The sequence below is a fragment of the Bos indicus genome, chromosome 19 (genome assembly GCF_029378745.1).
Source record: "Bos indicus isolate NIAB-ARS_2022 breed Sahiwal x Tharparkar chromosome 19, NIAB-ARS_B.indTharparkar_mat_pri_1.0, whole genome shotgun sequence".
Classification (NCBI taxonomy): domain Eukaryota; kingdom Metazoa; phylum Chordata; class Mammalia; order Artiodactyla; family Bovidae; genus Bos; species Bos indicus.
Genome location: NC_091778.1, coordinates 36380685 through 36395557, shown reverse-complemented (window position 1 = coordinate 36395557; position 14873 = coordinate 36380685). Strand labels below are relative to the sequence as shown.

The 14873-nt window shown below is 47.2% G+C and overlaps 1 long non-coding RNA gene across 5 annotated transcripts; it reads left to right on the top strand.

Moving 5' to 3' along the window:
• The first annotated feature begins 9077 nt into the window (after window positions 1–9077).
• LOC139177556 (uncharacterized) lies at window positions 9078–14873 on the top strand. Of its 5 annotated transcripts, none has more exons than XR_011562027.1 (3): window positions 9078–9201; window positions 13860–13962; window positions 14414–14873. It is a non-coding gene; the product is annotated as an uncharacterized lncRNA (long non-coding RNA). The 5 variants fall into 5 exon arrangements; XR_011562029.1 differs by lacking the exon at window positions 9078–9201 and adding an exon at window positions 9210–10352; XR_011562028.1 differs by lacking the exon at window positions 9078–9201 and adding an exon at window positions 9210–11959.

Genomic DNA, 14873 nt, shown 5'->3' with positions numbered 1-14873 from the left:
CTTTTTTCATTAACTGAGACCCTTCTACAACATGCAACACACCAATGAATATAACAGACATTTTCCTACAAAGTTATATTAAAAAAAAAAAATCTAAACAAACTTTTTGAAGAGTAACCATTTGAGAAACACTGTCTGAAAAAAATTACCATAATTTAAAAAGTACTCATTGAGGACTTTCCTGGCGGTCCAGTGGCTGGGGCTCTGCACTTCCACCGCAGGGGTGCAGGTTCAGTCCCTGATGAGAGAAATGGAACATGGCTCAGCCAAAAAAAAAAGAGCTGATTACAGCAAATGAATTCAAACTACTGGTAAGCAATACTCAATCACTTCAGCTGCCATCAACAGATCTGAACCTCCAGTAAGCAGTTTAGGAGCCAAGTCTCAGGTTACCCTGAACTTCAGAAGACGGGAGGGACAGCTCAGGTAGAATCTAAAAGAGAGGCCATTGAATTTCCTTAGCTTCCGAGCAGAATTTACAGTGCCATTCAGTATCACTTTCCATCCCCATATTTACAAGCTTGCGGAGCAGACAAATGGAGGGTTTATTTCTGCATAAAATCATAACATTACCTACCAAAGGTCTCATGCTTTGAGACTGGTGTTAAAGAACTGGTGTTAAAACAAGAAAGTATGCTCAAAATGGAGTCATTGATACTGAGGCCCACGTGACCAAACTTCACCTAATTAGTTTCAGCCTCTTCCAGAAATGAACTTCCCTGATGGTTCAGTGGCTAAGAGTCCGCCTGCCTGTGTAGGGGACACAGGTTTGATCCCTGGTCTGGGACGATTCCACATGCCATGGAGCAACTGAGCCCATGGGCCACGACTGCTAAGCCTGTGCTCTAGAGCCCACGAGCCCCAACTACTGCAGCCAGCGTACCACAGCTAGAAAGTAGCTCTCGCCCGCCACAGCTGGAGAACGTGCAGGCACAGCAATGGAGACCCAGTGCAGCCAAATAAATAAATAAGAAACTAAGGATGCTTTATTTTTCCTTCAGAATCATAGCACAGACGGCCACCCCAATCACCAGGTGAATTTAGGATGAAAGCACAGACAGGAAATGGTGCTGTCTCACCTTTTTACAAGGAGACAAACTATCATTAGCCTTGAGACTATGTATGCAATGGTCCGTAAATGGTAAGGCTTTGTTCTCTGTTTCCTCGTCTCATTAGCAGACTACCTATATTGCATCCCACTTTCCGTTAGTGCCTGTTCAATAACAGAATACTTCCTTCTCCACATTTGTGGACGGTATTTTCCAGGGTGGCAGGAGATCTTATTTTTATCTTTCCTCAACATAAATGTAGCTAAACTGTATTCTCATTAGACCACTTCATTGGTCCCACTTTGACAGCTCCCTCAATAAGGAAAAGGTGGGGACTTACTTCCCTGGCAGCCCAGGAGTTAGGACTTCACGTTTCCACTGCAGGGGGTAGAGGTTCCATCCCTGGCTGGAGAGCTAAGATTCCACATGCTGTGTGACACCCCACCTAGATTACTGCAAAGCCATCTTACTCAAAACTGAACTTAAGTCCTTCCTCTGGGTTCTGATCTCAGGCACACAGGTCAGAAAACAAATCAGCCCTGAACTTCCCTCTTCTGTCTCAGCCCAGAATGAACGTATTACCATTGATCCTACCTTTTAAATAGCTCTCACACCCATGACTTCCACCTCCACCAAAGGAGGAGCTAGAGTGATCTTTCATAAATACACCTGCTGGTTCTATTCTCCTGACTGAGATTCTTCAATGGCCTCCCGCCATTCTGAGCAGAAGCCCTGGACAACTGTCACGACCTGTAAGGCCTGCAAGGTCTGACCCCTGCCTACCTGTCCAGCCCCATCTCCCTGACTCACTCCCCCTGCTTCTCTGTCCTCCAGCCCCAAGTGGGGCCTTAAACTCCAGGAGGACAGAGACCATGTCTGTTTGCTCATGCTATGTCCCTAGCACAATGCTCAGCACACAGCAGGTGGTAAATAAACACATCTGAAGAGTAATATTGATAGAACAACTGTAGCCTCTTAAATGGAAGGCAAATAAATGTACGTTTGTACCCTAGGTAGCTAACATAGGACTTGGACCATCATGAGACTAAAAAATGTTAAATAATTTTGCAAACTAGAGACAAACAGGATGAAATACAACACTGGCAATACCTGTTTATCAGTTCTGCCACACAAGTTACCGACATTGAGGTCTCTGCTCCTCCAGACACCCGTCCCCAGCCAAGGCAACCAAAGGCCTAACCATGTCCGAAGGAGGAGACCAGGAGCTGGAATAATGACACAGTCTGTGGAGTTGATTATATGAAAGTGAAAGTTGCTCAGGTGTGTCCACATCTTTGCGACCCCATGGACTATACAGTTTACTCCAAGCCAGAATCCTGGAGTGGGTAGCCTTTCCCTTCTCCAACAGATCTTTCCAACCCAGGAATCAAACCCAGGTCTCCCACATTGCAGGTGGATTCTTTACCAGCTGAGCCACAAGGGAAGCCCAAGAATACTGGAGGGAGTAGCCTATCCCTTCTCCAACGGATCTTCCCAACCCAGGAATTGAACCAGGGTCTCCTGCATTGCAGGCAGATTCTTTACAAACTGAGCTACCAGGGAAACAAATACACCCTGGGGCGCAGCATTGCTCAAATGAGCTCCAAGCTGCGTCTGCGTCTGCCTTGGAAGCACTCTCTACCGCTGGCCCATAAGGACCAGACATGGCCCCTCTGACCCTTGGGGTCTCACGTGGGTCTTCCTTCTCTTCACTCTTTGCTCAACTGAACTCCAAGTCTGTCCTTAAGGTCTCAGCTGAATACTACCTGCTCAGGAAAGCTGACCCTGTCCTTCCTCACCTCAGCTGCTGCCAGTGGCCCCATTATACATCCTCACAGCCCCCTCTACTGTCCCCACGGGGGGTACCCCCACCACCGTCAGTGTTTAATTGGTCATTTTCTATTTCCGTTCTGTCTCCCATGCTAGACTCATTGCTGATGAGTTGCTACTTCAACCCAAGTTGCTGTTTGAGGACAGGGGCTGTATCTGCTTTGGCCATCATTGTATCTCCAATATACAGCAACTGCTGGTACAAACCAGCTGTTCCTTAAATATGTGTGAGTGAAGGGATGAATGAAATATACAGATAAGCACTAGCTTTCGGAGTGACATGAAACTGACTCTGCCCTTACTATCTCAGGGATAAATTTCTTCCCATCCCTGAGTTCACTTCTTCCACTATAAATGAAGATAAATATTCCTACTTTACAGGATTATTGTAGGACTGAATAATCCAATAACTGCTTAGCATAGCGCTAAGACTCTCGGTGACTATTAAATATTATTTTCTTAGAAAATGGAGAAAAAGAGGAGTGTATGTGGTAGGGAAGACATATTCCATGCTCTAGACTCAGGCACAACTATAGCTCCCTAATGCAAACATATAGTTGCAAATCTGAATAAAAAATACTTTAAAAATATTTATTTATTTTTATTTATTTGGCTGCACCAGGTCTTAGTTGCAGCTCGCAGGACCTTCGATCTTCCATTGCTGCAAGAAGAATTCTTAGTTGCAGTGTGAGAACTTAGTTGCAGCATGTGGGATCTAGTTCCCTGACCAGGGGTTGAACCTGGGCCCCCTGCACTGGAAGTGCAGAGTCAGCCACTGGACCACCAGGGAAGTTACAGAATAAAAAAATATGTTTAGATGATACTACAGGAATGTGTCATCTAAAAGAATCATGAAATAGATCTGTCTATCTGACGAACTACAGGCCATGGGGTCTCAAAGGGTCTGACACAACCTAGCAGCTAAACAGCAACAGCATAGAACCAAGCCTCTTGGAGGATGTGAGGTGATCACATATTTACTTCCTGGACTCTGGGCACAGCATCAGGTTCTCTCAAAGCAAAGCACGTGAGGAATCCATTATTTCAGGGAAGGAAATTCCAAACCTGGGCTTCAAAACCTAAAGGACCTTGGTCCAGCAGTGCTGACCTCAGTCCAGGACATGCAGTTAGAACAACAGGTTTTCGCCTTTAGGACAACTGCTCTTCCTTTCTAGTAGGAAACTCCATACCTTAATGACAAAATGGCCCTTTGGTCTAGTGTCCTCCAGCATCCCGGGGTCACCTGCTTACCCCTTCCTGTGGCATTCCACATCCCCCAGAACTCCCCATTTAACTTTGTTTCCATCTTCGCTTAGATCTTCCTTTTTTAGACACACCATTTAACTTCCCCAAGTCTCAATTTCTTCATCTGTAAAAATGGAACTAAAAACGTACTTTCTTTTTGACTACATGGCATAGTATATGCCACACATTCAGTTCAGTTCAGGTCAGTTGCTCAATCATGTCTGAATCTTTGCGACCCCATGAATCGAAGCACGCCAGGCCTCCCTGTCCATCACCAACTCCCGGAGTTCACTCAGACTCACGTCCATAGAGTTGGTGATGCCATCCAGCCATCTCATCCTCTGTCGTCCCCTTCTCCTCCTGCCCCCAATCCCTCCCAGCATCACAGTCTTTTCCAATGAGTCAACTCTTCGCATCAGGTGGCCAGAGTATTGGAGTTTCAGCTTTAGCATCATTCCTTCCAAAGAACACCCAGGACTGATCTCCTTTAGAATGGACTGGTTGGATCTCCTTGCAGTCCAAGGGACTCTCAAGAGTCTTCTCCAACACCACAGTTCAAAAGCATCAATACTTTAGCACTCAGCTTTCTTTATGGTCCAACTCTCACATCCATACATGACCACTGGAAAAACCATAGCCTTGACTAGACGGACCTTTGTTGGCAAAGTAATGTCTCTGCTTTTGAATATGCTGTCTAGGTTGGTCATAACTTTCCTTCCAAGAATTAAGCGTCTTTTAATTTAATGGCTGCAGTCACCATCTGCAGTGATTTTGGAGCCCCCAAAAATAAAGTCTGACACTGTTTCCACTGTTTCCCCATCTATTTCCCATGAAGTGATGGGACCAGATGCCATGATCTTAGATCCCTAATCTATCTACAACCTAGAAAAAAATCACAACAAAGATCCTTGCCAATGGTTTAAATGTTTTTTTTTCCCCCAGAGTCTGTGTTTTTTACAGTAAAAAACCCCCACCCACCCTATTAATTAATGTACTGGAATAAAGATGATGCTGTTAAAGTGCTGCACTCAATATGCCAGCAAATTTGGAAAACTCAGCAGTCGCCACAGGACTGGAAAAGGTGATTTCATTCCAATCCTCAAGAAAGGCAATGCCAAAGAATGTTCAAACTACCGCACAATTGTACTCACACACCAGCAAAGTAATGCTCAAATTCTCCAAGCCAGGCTTCAACAGTACATGAACCGTGAACTTCCAGATGTTCAAGCTGGATTTAGAAAAGGCAGAGGAACCAGAAATCAAATTGCCAGCATCCACTGTATCATCAAAAAAAGCAAGAAAATTCCAGTAAAACATCTACTTCTGCTTTATTGACTACCCCAAAGCCTTTGACTGTGTGGATCACAACAAACTGTGGAAAATTCTTCAAGAGATGGGAATACCAGACCACCTGACCTGCCTCCTGAGAAATCTATATACAGGTCAAGAAGCAACAGTTAGAACTGAACATGGAACAACAGACTGGTTCCAAATAGGAAAAGGAGTATGTCAAGGCTGTATACTGTCACCCTGCTTATTTAACTTATATGCAGAGTACATCATGCAAAATGCTGGGCTGGATGAAGCACAAGCTGGAATCAAGATTGCATTGCTGGGGGAAATATCAATAACCTCAGATACGCAATGACACAACCCTTATAGCAGAAAGCAAAGAAGAACTAAAGAGCCTCTTGATGAAAGTGAAGGAGGAGAGTGAAAAAGTTGGCTTAAAACTCAACATTCAGGAAACTAAGATCAGGGCATCTGGTCCCATCGCTTCATGGGAAATAGATGGGGAAACAATGGAAACAGTGAGAGACTTTATTTTTTGGGGCTCCAAAATCACTGCAGATGGTGACTGCAGCCATGAAATTAAAAGACGCTTGCTCCCTGAAGAGAAGCTATGACCAACCTGACAGCATATTAAAAAGCAGAAACATTATTCTGCCAACAAAGGTCCATCTAGTCAAACTATGGTTTTTCCAGTAGTCATGTATGGATGTAAGAGTTGAACCATAAAGAAAGCTGAGCGCCAAAGAATTGATGCTTTTGAACTGTGGTGTTGAAAACTCTTGAGAGTCCCTTGGACTGCAAGGAGATCCAAGCAGTCCATCCTAGAGGAGATCAGTCCTGAATATTCATTGGAAGGACTGATGCTGAAGCTGAAACTCTGGCCACCTGATGCGAAGAACTGACTTATTGGAAAAGACCCTGATGCTAGGAGAGATTGATGGCAGGAGGAGAAGGGGACAATAGAGGATGAGATGGTTGGATGGCATCACCCACTCGATGGACATGAGTTTGATTAAGCTCCAAGAGTTGGTTATGGACAGAGAAGCCGGGCATGCTGCAGTCCCTGGGGTTGCAAAGAATTGGACACAACTGAGCAACTGAACTGAACTAGAACAAAATATATGATCCCAAAGAATCTCCAAATGTTGCAAAGAAAAATGATTAAACTAAATGGTCCTCTAATTCCATGTATACCCATTTTTAGGATGCCTTCCTTTAAAGCAAGCCCTATTAGGATGACATATACTTCAGTTAATCTGGAAATCTCACCATGTTGCTTCAGGGCATAGCAAAATGCCACCAAGAGAATCCCAGCAAGAAGGAGCACTCAGTGTCACTGGTCACCCTTTACCAAGGCCTAATCACAACCCTACTCCTTCCTTCCATCTCACTCCCGCCCAACATAAGCCACAGGAGAAAATGGAAGCCTCATCGCCTTAAGAAAAAGTTGGGAACCTCCATCTGGCTGGTAAGATGTATTATGGCAACAATTCAGATTACCTTTAAATATAAATTCTTGAGCAAAGACCTCTTCAAAAGCAATGCCTATACTGGAATGAGTATGTTTTATATAGAAGCCTAGTCTTATTTTTTAATTATTTATTTATTTTTGGCTGTGCTGGGTCTTTGTTGCTGTGTGCAGACTTTCTCTAGTTGCCGCAAGCAGGGGTCACTCTCTAGTTGTGGTATGTGGGTTTCTCATTTTGCTGGCTTCTCCAGTTGGAGTGCATGGGCTCTAGAATTCGGGCTCAGCAGCTGTGGCGAAGGGGCTTAATTGTGGCTCATAGACTTAGATGCTCTACAGTATGTGCAATCTTCCTGGACCAGGGATTGAGCCCGAGTCTCCTACATTGGCAGGTGGATTCTTAACCACTGGACCACCAGATAAGTCCAGAAGCCTAGCTTTAAAAGCCTGCTTCCCTCATTTATTGGCTGTGGGTGCTCTCAGCACCCAAAACGGTCTGGAGTACAGTTATGCCACTCACTACACTCTCCTGCATTAGGAGTAAGAGATATCCACACAGTCATTCTGGTGGGCTCTCAAAAAAGTTAGTTCCCTGCCTATCCTTCTTAAGAATTAGATCATTTTTGCTGATTCTATCCCTAAATCACAGCTTCCCTGGTGGTTAGTGGTAAAGAATATGCCTGCCATGCGGGAGGCAAAATGTGTTCTATTCCTGTGTCCGTAAGAACCCCTGGAGAAGGAAATGGAAACCCATTCCAGTATTCTTGCCTGGGAAATTCCATGGACAGAGGAGCCTGGCCGGCTGCACTTCATGGGGTCACGAAGAGTAGGACACAACTTAGCAATCCTTGTATCACCATGTTGAGGATCCTTTTTTCTATCTGCCACTTTTCTAACAACTGACTTTCTGTTTTCCCCACACACAGGTTGGAAGATGTGAAAAGCACTTCCTGGTAATTCCATTAAGAGAACCAAGTATTATTTTCACTAAACACACGCGTATATGAAGGTCAAAAGTTATTTCAAAAGTAACTTGTCAACTCAAACCACTACAGCAAAGCAAACTATAGGGTTCTATGGGTACCATTTGTTGAGCCTGTTCTGTGCCACATGTAGTTGGAACAATCGGCTTTCGCCTTTAGGACAACTGCCGTTCCTTCCTAGTAGGAAACTCCATGCATTAATGACAAAATGTCCCTTTGCTCCCGTGTCCTCCAGTTCTAGAGCCCAGGGTCACCAGTTTCACCCTTCCTGTGGCATTCCACTTTCCTCAGTACACCCCATTTAACTTTGTTTCCGTCCTCCCTCAGATCTAAAAACTAACTTTCTCTGTTTTCCACACACACGGGTTGGAGATATCAAAAGCACTTCCTGGATCGTGTACCATCCACGTGCAATCTCATCACGCTTCTCGACAAACTCATAGGTGGGCATTCTGCACATCAGAACACAAGTCCAAGCCGCACAACTTGGCGACGGCAGAGAAAGGGCCACAAGAGCCAGAGACGCCGTGGCCGTCCCGCGGGCGCGCAGCAGGCACCACCCCGCTCCGCCTCCGAACAAGGGTACCTGCTGCCCTAACTCTGCACGGGCCGTGTGCCTCAAGCCCCGGCCATGCCTGGCGCGGAATCGGGGAAACCTGGGTAACCGGATCAGCCGCCCGCCTACACCTACTTGTGGCCAAGCCAATCGAGGCTCCCTTGCGGCTCAGTGGTAAAGAATCCGCCTGCAATGCGGAAGACTAGGTTCGATCCCTGGGCTGGGAAGATCCCTTGGAGAAGGGAAAGGCTACCCACCCCAGTATTCAGGCCTGGAGAATTCCGTGGACTGTATAGTCCATGGGGTCGCAAAGAGTCTGACTGAGCGACTTTCACTTTCACTTTCAAACCGAGGCTCAGAGAGTAGCGAAGGCGAGGCTCTGCACCAAAAAACCGCCGAGCCCGAACTCCGGCGCGGGCGCCCCTCCGGGTCTGCTCAGCCTCCACATCGCTTCGTTCCCCTCAAGAGGGCGGGACGCGCTCGAACCGGGATCTGCCGCGCGCCTCAGTTTAGAGCGGGACCCCAGTAGCCACCGAAGTTCCCCCGCTTGCAGCCCTACCTGGTTGCTGCGGAGACCATGACGCGTCAACGCCAACAGCCCGCCAGTGACGTATTTTTCCCTCGCCTGGTGGTATGGCTCTGTCCAATCACGGCCGTGAGACTGCGCGTGCGCCCCTCAGGCCACAGGGAGGCGCTGCGGGTTGGGAGCGGTCTGAACATTGTCCTCTGGTGTACAGGCCCTACTTCCATATTCCGGAGGGAAATTAAGAAAGTCACGGTGTGAGTTTCGTGCACTCTGCTGGTGTGGGGGCAAGGGAGGGAAGGGAACACAGAGTTGGGGAATGTGTGTGCTCAGTCGGCTTACTCGTGTCCGACTCTTTGCGACCCTATGGACTGTAGCGCGCCCAGGCTCCTCTGTCCTTGGGATTCTCCAGGCAAGAATACTGGAGCGGGTTGCCAGTTCCTTCTCCAGGGGATCTTCCCGACCCAGGGATGGAGTCGTCTCTCTTGCGTCTCCCGCATTGGCAGATGTATTCTTTACCACTAGCGCCACCTGGGAAGTCTTGAGAATGTATGCTGCTGCTAAGCTGCTAAGACACTTCAGTCGTGTTCGGCTCTATGCGACCCCATAGACGGCAGCCCAGCAGACTCCCGTCCCTGGGATTCTCCAGGCAAGCATACTGGAGTTGGTTACCATTTCCTTCTCCAGTGCATGAAAGTGAAAGTGAAGTTGCTCAATCCTGTCCAATTCTTCATGACTCCATGGACTGTAGCCTACCAGGCTCCTCCGTCCATGGGATTTCCCAGGCAAGAGTACTGGAGTGGGTTGCCATTGCCTTCTCCGGAGAATGTATGCTAGGTAGTATAAACCCTTAGTGATTAAAGCCGTGTCATATTGGCTGAAAGATAAATAAAAAGATCAATGGGAAAGAAGAGAGAGGCCAGAAACAAACCCTGGGGTATGTAGTCACGTGTTTTCTCACAAAAGAGTCCCAGTAATGCAATAGGAAAGTTCTTAGCAAGAAAAAGAGCTTGATCTGTTGAATTGGTTGTCAGGGTTGGGGGATGAACCGTAATCCCTACTTCATGCAAGAAAATAAATGCAAAATGGGTTGTGTCATGGTCTGTGCAAGGGTTGGAAAATAATTTCTAGACATGAGACAGAATGAGAGTAGAATAGAGTTTATTAGAGCAGGAGACCTGTTAGAACAGTGGGCCAACATCCTGAATCTGGGAGAGAAGACCCTTTTCATGGGTTAGTAGTGCTTAGTCGCGTCCAACTCTAGGGGACCCCAAGGACTGTAGCCCACTAGCCTTCTCTGTCCATGGAATTTTCCAGGCTAGAATACTGAAGTGGGGTGCCCTTTCCTCCTCCAAGGTATCTTCCCAACCCAGGGAATGAACCTGCATCTCCTGCGTCTCCTACATTGGTAGGTGGATTCTTTACCACTGAACTTGGGAAGCCCCTTTTATGGGTTTGTAGCCAATTTTTATAGTCTCAAGAGAAAAATTCCTGCTGGAAGGGTGGCATTAGGTGATTGGTTAAGGCACTATAGGGTGAGTACCTGGGTGGGTATTTTTACCTAATATGGGGTCAGGAAGGTGGCCAGTAAAGCCTAGGGGGGTTCTGGGCAACAGTTACAGTGAGACTTAGTCAGTTCCGGAGATGACCTTGGCGTGGAGCTCTGCATCTGTGGCCTTTGTACAAGACCTCACACCTGGTACAGGGCACCACAGATTGTAGACCTAGATGTGAAAGATAAAACTGTGGATAGTAACAGCTAATTGCAGAATATAAGGAGCACAGGCCTTAGGCACATGGTCTTCAGTAGTCGAGGCACATGGACTCTGTAGTTGCAGCTCATGGGCTCTAGACCTTGGGCTCAATAGTTGTGACTCACAGGCTTAGTTGCTCCATGGCATGTGGAATTTTCCTGGATTAGGGATCAAACCCATTTCCCTGCCCATGTTGGTGGGTGGATTCTTAAGCACTGGACCAGCAGGGAAATCCAACTGGCAGGTTCTTGAGGGCAGGAACTATGTTTCTCTACCTTACCCTTTTGGGCACAAATTAAGTGTTAAAAACCTTTTCTTTTTAATGACTTTTTAAAAATTGAAGTTTGGGAGGGTAGATTTCCCATACACTCCCTGCCCCTACACATGCATTGCGTGCTCAGTGGCTCAGTCATGGTCAACTCTTTGTGACCCCGTGGACTGTAGCCCACCAGGCTTCTCTGACCATGGGATTTCCCAGGCAAGAATAATGGAGTGGGTTGCCATTTCCTCTTCCAGGGGATCTTCCCAACCCAGGGATCGAACCCGCATCTCCTCCGTCTCCTACATTGGCAGGTGGATTCTTTACCACTAAGCCACCTGGGAACCCACACATTCATTTCCTCCCCCATTATCAACATCACTCATCAGATGGTACACTTTCTACCAAGGATGAAACAACACTGACACATCATAATCACCCCAAGAGCTCACTTTACTTGAGGGTCCACTCTTGTTCTATATTCTGAGTGTTTGGACAAATGTATAATGATGTATATCCATGATTATAATATATTTTTACTGCCTTAAAATTTCTCTGTGCTCTGCCTATTTATCCTTTCTCCCCCTCCTATTAATAACCTTTTATTGAGGAAAGTTTATGATATAAAACTTTATTTTTTAATATATTTATTTGGCTGCACTGGATCTTGTGGCACACAAGATCTTCACTGCAACATGTGGATTCTTTAGTTGTAGCATGTGGGATCTCGTTCCCTGAGCAGGGATGGAACCCAGGCCCCCTGCATTGGAAGCATGGAGTCTTAGCCACTGAAACACCAGGCAAGTCCTAAGACATGAAACTTGGAAGCATCATCATAAATTTGTGGCTATGAATACTTAATTTCCCCCCCTTGTAATTCAGGTTCTGATTTATGAAGTCATAAGACTGATCTCGGAGAAGGCAATGGCACCCCACTCCAGTACTCTTGCCTGGAAAATCCCATGGATGGAGGAGCCTGGTGGGCTACAGTCCATGCTAAAGGTCTGACACAACTGAGCGACTTCACTTTCACTTTTCACTTTCATGCATTGGAGAAGGAAATGGCAACCCACTCCAGTGTTCTTGCCTGGAGAATCCCAGGGACGGGGGAGCCTGGTGGGCTGCCTTCTATGGGGTCACACAGAGTCGGACACGACTGAAGTGACTTAGCAGCAAGACTGATCTTGGGTGGCCTCAGCCTGCAAGGGCTTGGAGCGAAGCTTGAGTTCCCAACCAGAAATTGAGCTGGGTCACGTCAGTGAAAGCCCCAGATCCTAGCCACTAGACCAGTGATCAGGGACAAGTGCCCTGGCCCTTTGGTTTTGCAGAAAAGAATTTCCACAAAGACAGAAAGTAGTGAAGCAAATAAAATGTTTACTAAGAGGAAAAAAAGTACAGTACATGTGCATAGGCAAGGGGCAGACTCAGAAAGAGGGTCCCTGAGTTGTGCCCTCTTGGCAGTTTGAATCACTTATATGGGACATTTCTTCCAGTTTTCCTTTGGCCAATAATTTTGATTTGCCTGGTTCACAGTCTGTATTTGATATATCTCAGGATCCTTCCATGTGAGCACACATATCTCTTAGCCAAAATGGATCCTACCACAAACATATCTGGGTGTTCCCTGACATTGCTCCCCCTTTGGCCTGCAGTCCGGAGGCTTTCTGCCCACTTGTGGTTGGGGAGGTCTCTGGATTTCAGTAATGAGAGATACGTGGTCTGGGCATGGCCCAGCCTCCTCCCTTAATTGTCCTGCTATTCCTGTCTTAGAGTTTCAGTCCAGAGGGAATGAATCTCCAATTGCTTTACCCTGGGAGTTCATCTGCCTCCTGCCTCAGGACTACTAATCTACAAAGGGAATATGGACGGTAGTTAGTTATTTTGAGGTTGTAAGGCACTTTGGGGTCCAAATGTTAACTGGTGTATTACTGAATGCAGACTGAGGGTGGCAAGCCTCATAACTGAGGGACCAGAACATGCTTGCAGCCTGGAATCCTCTTAAATTCTGATTTCCTTTCCTCCCTCTGGGTTTCTGGTTCTGTGTGAAATGGATTCCGTCCTCCTGGTAATTGTTGGGGAATGGGATGTCACTGTTATTTTTCTTTTTTGTTTTGTTCTTAATTTTTTAAGTTGTATAAAGTGAAAGTGTTAGTTGCTCAGTCATGTCTGATTTTTTGCAACCCCATGGACTGTAGCCCACCAGGCTCCTCTGTCCATGCTTTTGTCCAGGCAAGAATACTGGAGTGGGTTGCCATTTCCTCCTCCAGAGGATCTTCCCAACCCAGGGATCGAACCCCCATTTCCCACATTGCAGGCAGATTCCTTATGGTCTGAGCCACCAGGATATAGACTATTTAAAATGTTGTGTTAATTACTGCTGTACTGCAAAGTGATTCAGTGATACACATACACACTTTAACATTCTGTTCCAATATGATTAGTCCCAGGATACTGAATATAGCTCCCTATGCAATACAGTTTTCTGCTATTGTTGCTCAGATGTCGCATTTTTGATTCCCACAAGTTACTCACTTTTCTTTTTCAACTGACATTGAAAGCCGGGAGATTCAAAGCCTGCCCCCCAACTAAAGAGTGAGGCTCTCCGGGCGGGCACTCGCAAGGGTTCTAGCACCAGAGACCTAAACCAGAGTGGGAGGTTGGGGAAGCACCGTAGGACTGGGCAAAGGCCCGGATCCACGGATGGCCCTCAGGAATGGCCCTTCTGTCAGGGCTCTCAACTGTCAATCAAGAAGTCTCCTTGCGACCGGGCCAATCAGGCTCCGAGGCCAGGGCTCCGAAAGCGCTGAGGGCAGTTGGCTGACCCTCCCAGCACTGGGTGCCATGATGATGCTGCTTTCTTCCTGCTCCTTCATCCCCACAAAACCCCCTTCCCTCACTGTAGGGGAAAGAAACATCGCCCTTCTCAGCCGGCATCGCCGAGAGACCACCCGTCCCTCTAGGTCACTCTGGCCAACAGGAGACTGCACTTCCAGAATGCTTCGCAGGTAGGCGGGCCAGTAGGACGTCAGCAGCCTGCGACCACTTCCGGCGTCCCCTGCTGGCACGTCGGCTGGGGGCTGTGACAGACAGGAGGTCCCGACCCACGAGGTGGGACAATGGGTCCCTGAAACTAGGGAGGGGCCCGGCTTTTCGGGGGTCGGTGTCTCGCTCCCGTTTTCTATGGGCAAGTCTCAGGATTTGGTGCTAAAGGGGTATCCTACCCTGTAACCCACCAACAGAAGTGCCGCTACGTGCCTGCCCACCCCACTCATAATCGCCCAAACCCAGGAACGGCCCAAATCATTCACCAACAGGCAGTTGAGGTATAATCTTTCAATGGGCTGTCAGGAAATCGACGGAAAGGGCGGATGGCTCCGTTGGCGGTTATAGGGAACTGTTACCGGACCAAGATGGCGGCAGTCAGGCTCCACCTCATTTCCTGTTGTTGTTGTTCAGTTGCACAATTGTGTCCGACTCTTTGCGACCCCATGGACTGCAGCACGCCAGGCTTATCTGTCTTTCACCATCTCCCAGAACTTTCTCAAACTCACGTCCATTGAGTCTCTGATGCCATCCAACTGGGGTGACCCAAGGACGAAAGAGCAGGTAAAACAAAGTAGGGTCTTGGAATGTAGGAACAGAAAAACCAGACCCTCCCCCATGTTGTAACTATTAATGGAACTGTATAATCTGTCTCTCCTCCTACCCCATAGGGAGAAGGTATTTGCCCTACTTTTCCCCCACCCAGTATACATGCCTCATCCAATCAGCAAATGACCCACAAGACCCCTATCCCACTCCTTGTACCCTGGGTATAAAGGTGGGCTAAGGACCCCTGTTCAACGTTGTTCTCCCTTGAGCTGGCCCACTGTTCTAACAGCCTCTCCCAGTCTAATAAACTTTTATTTCCCTCTCA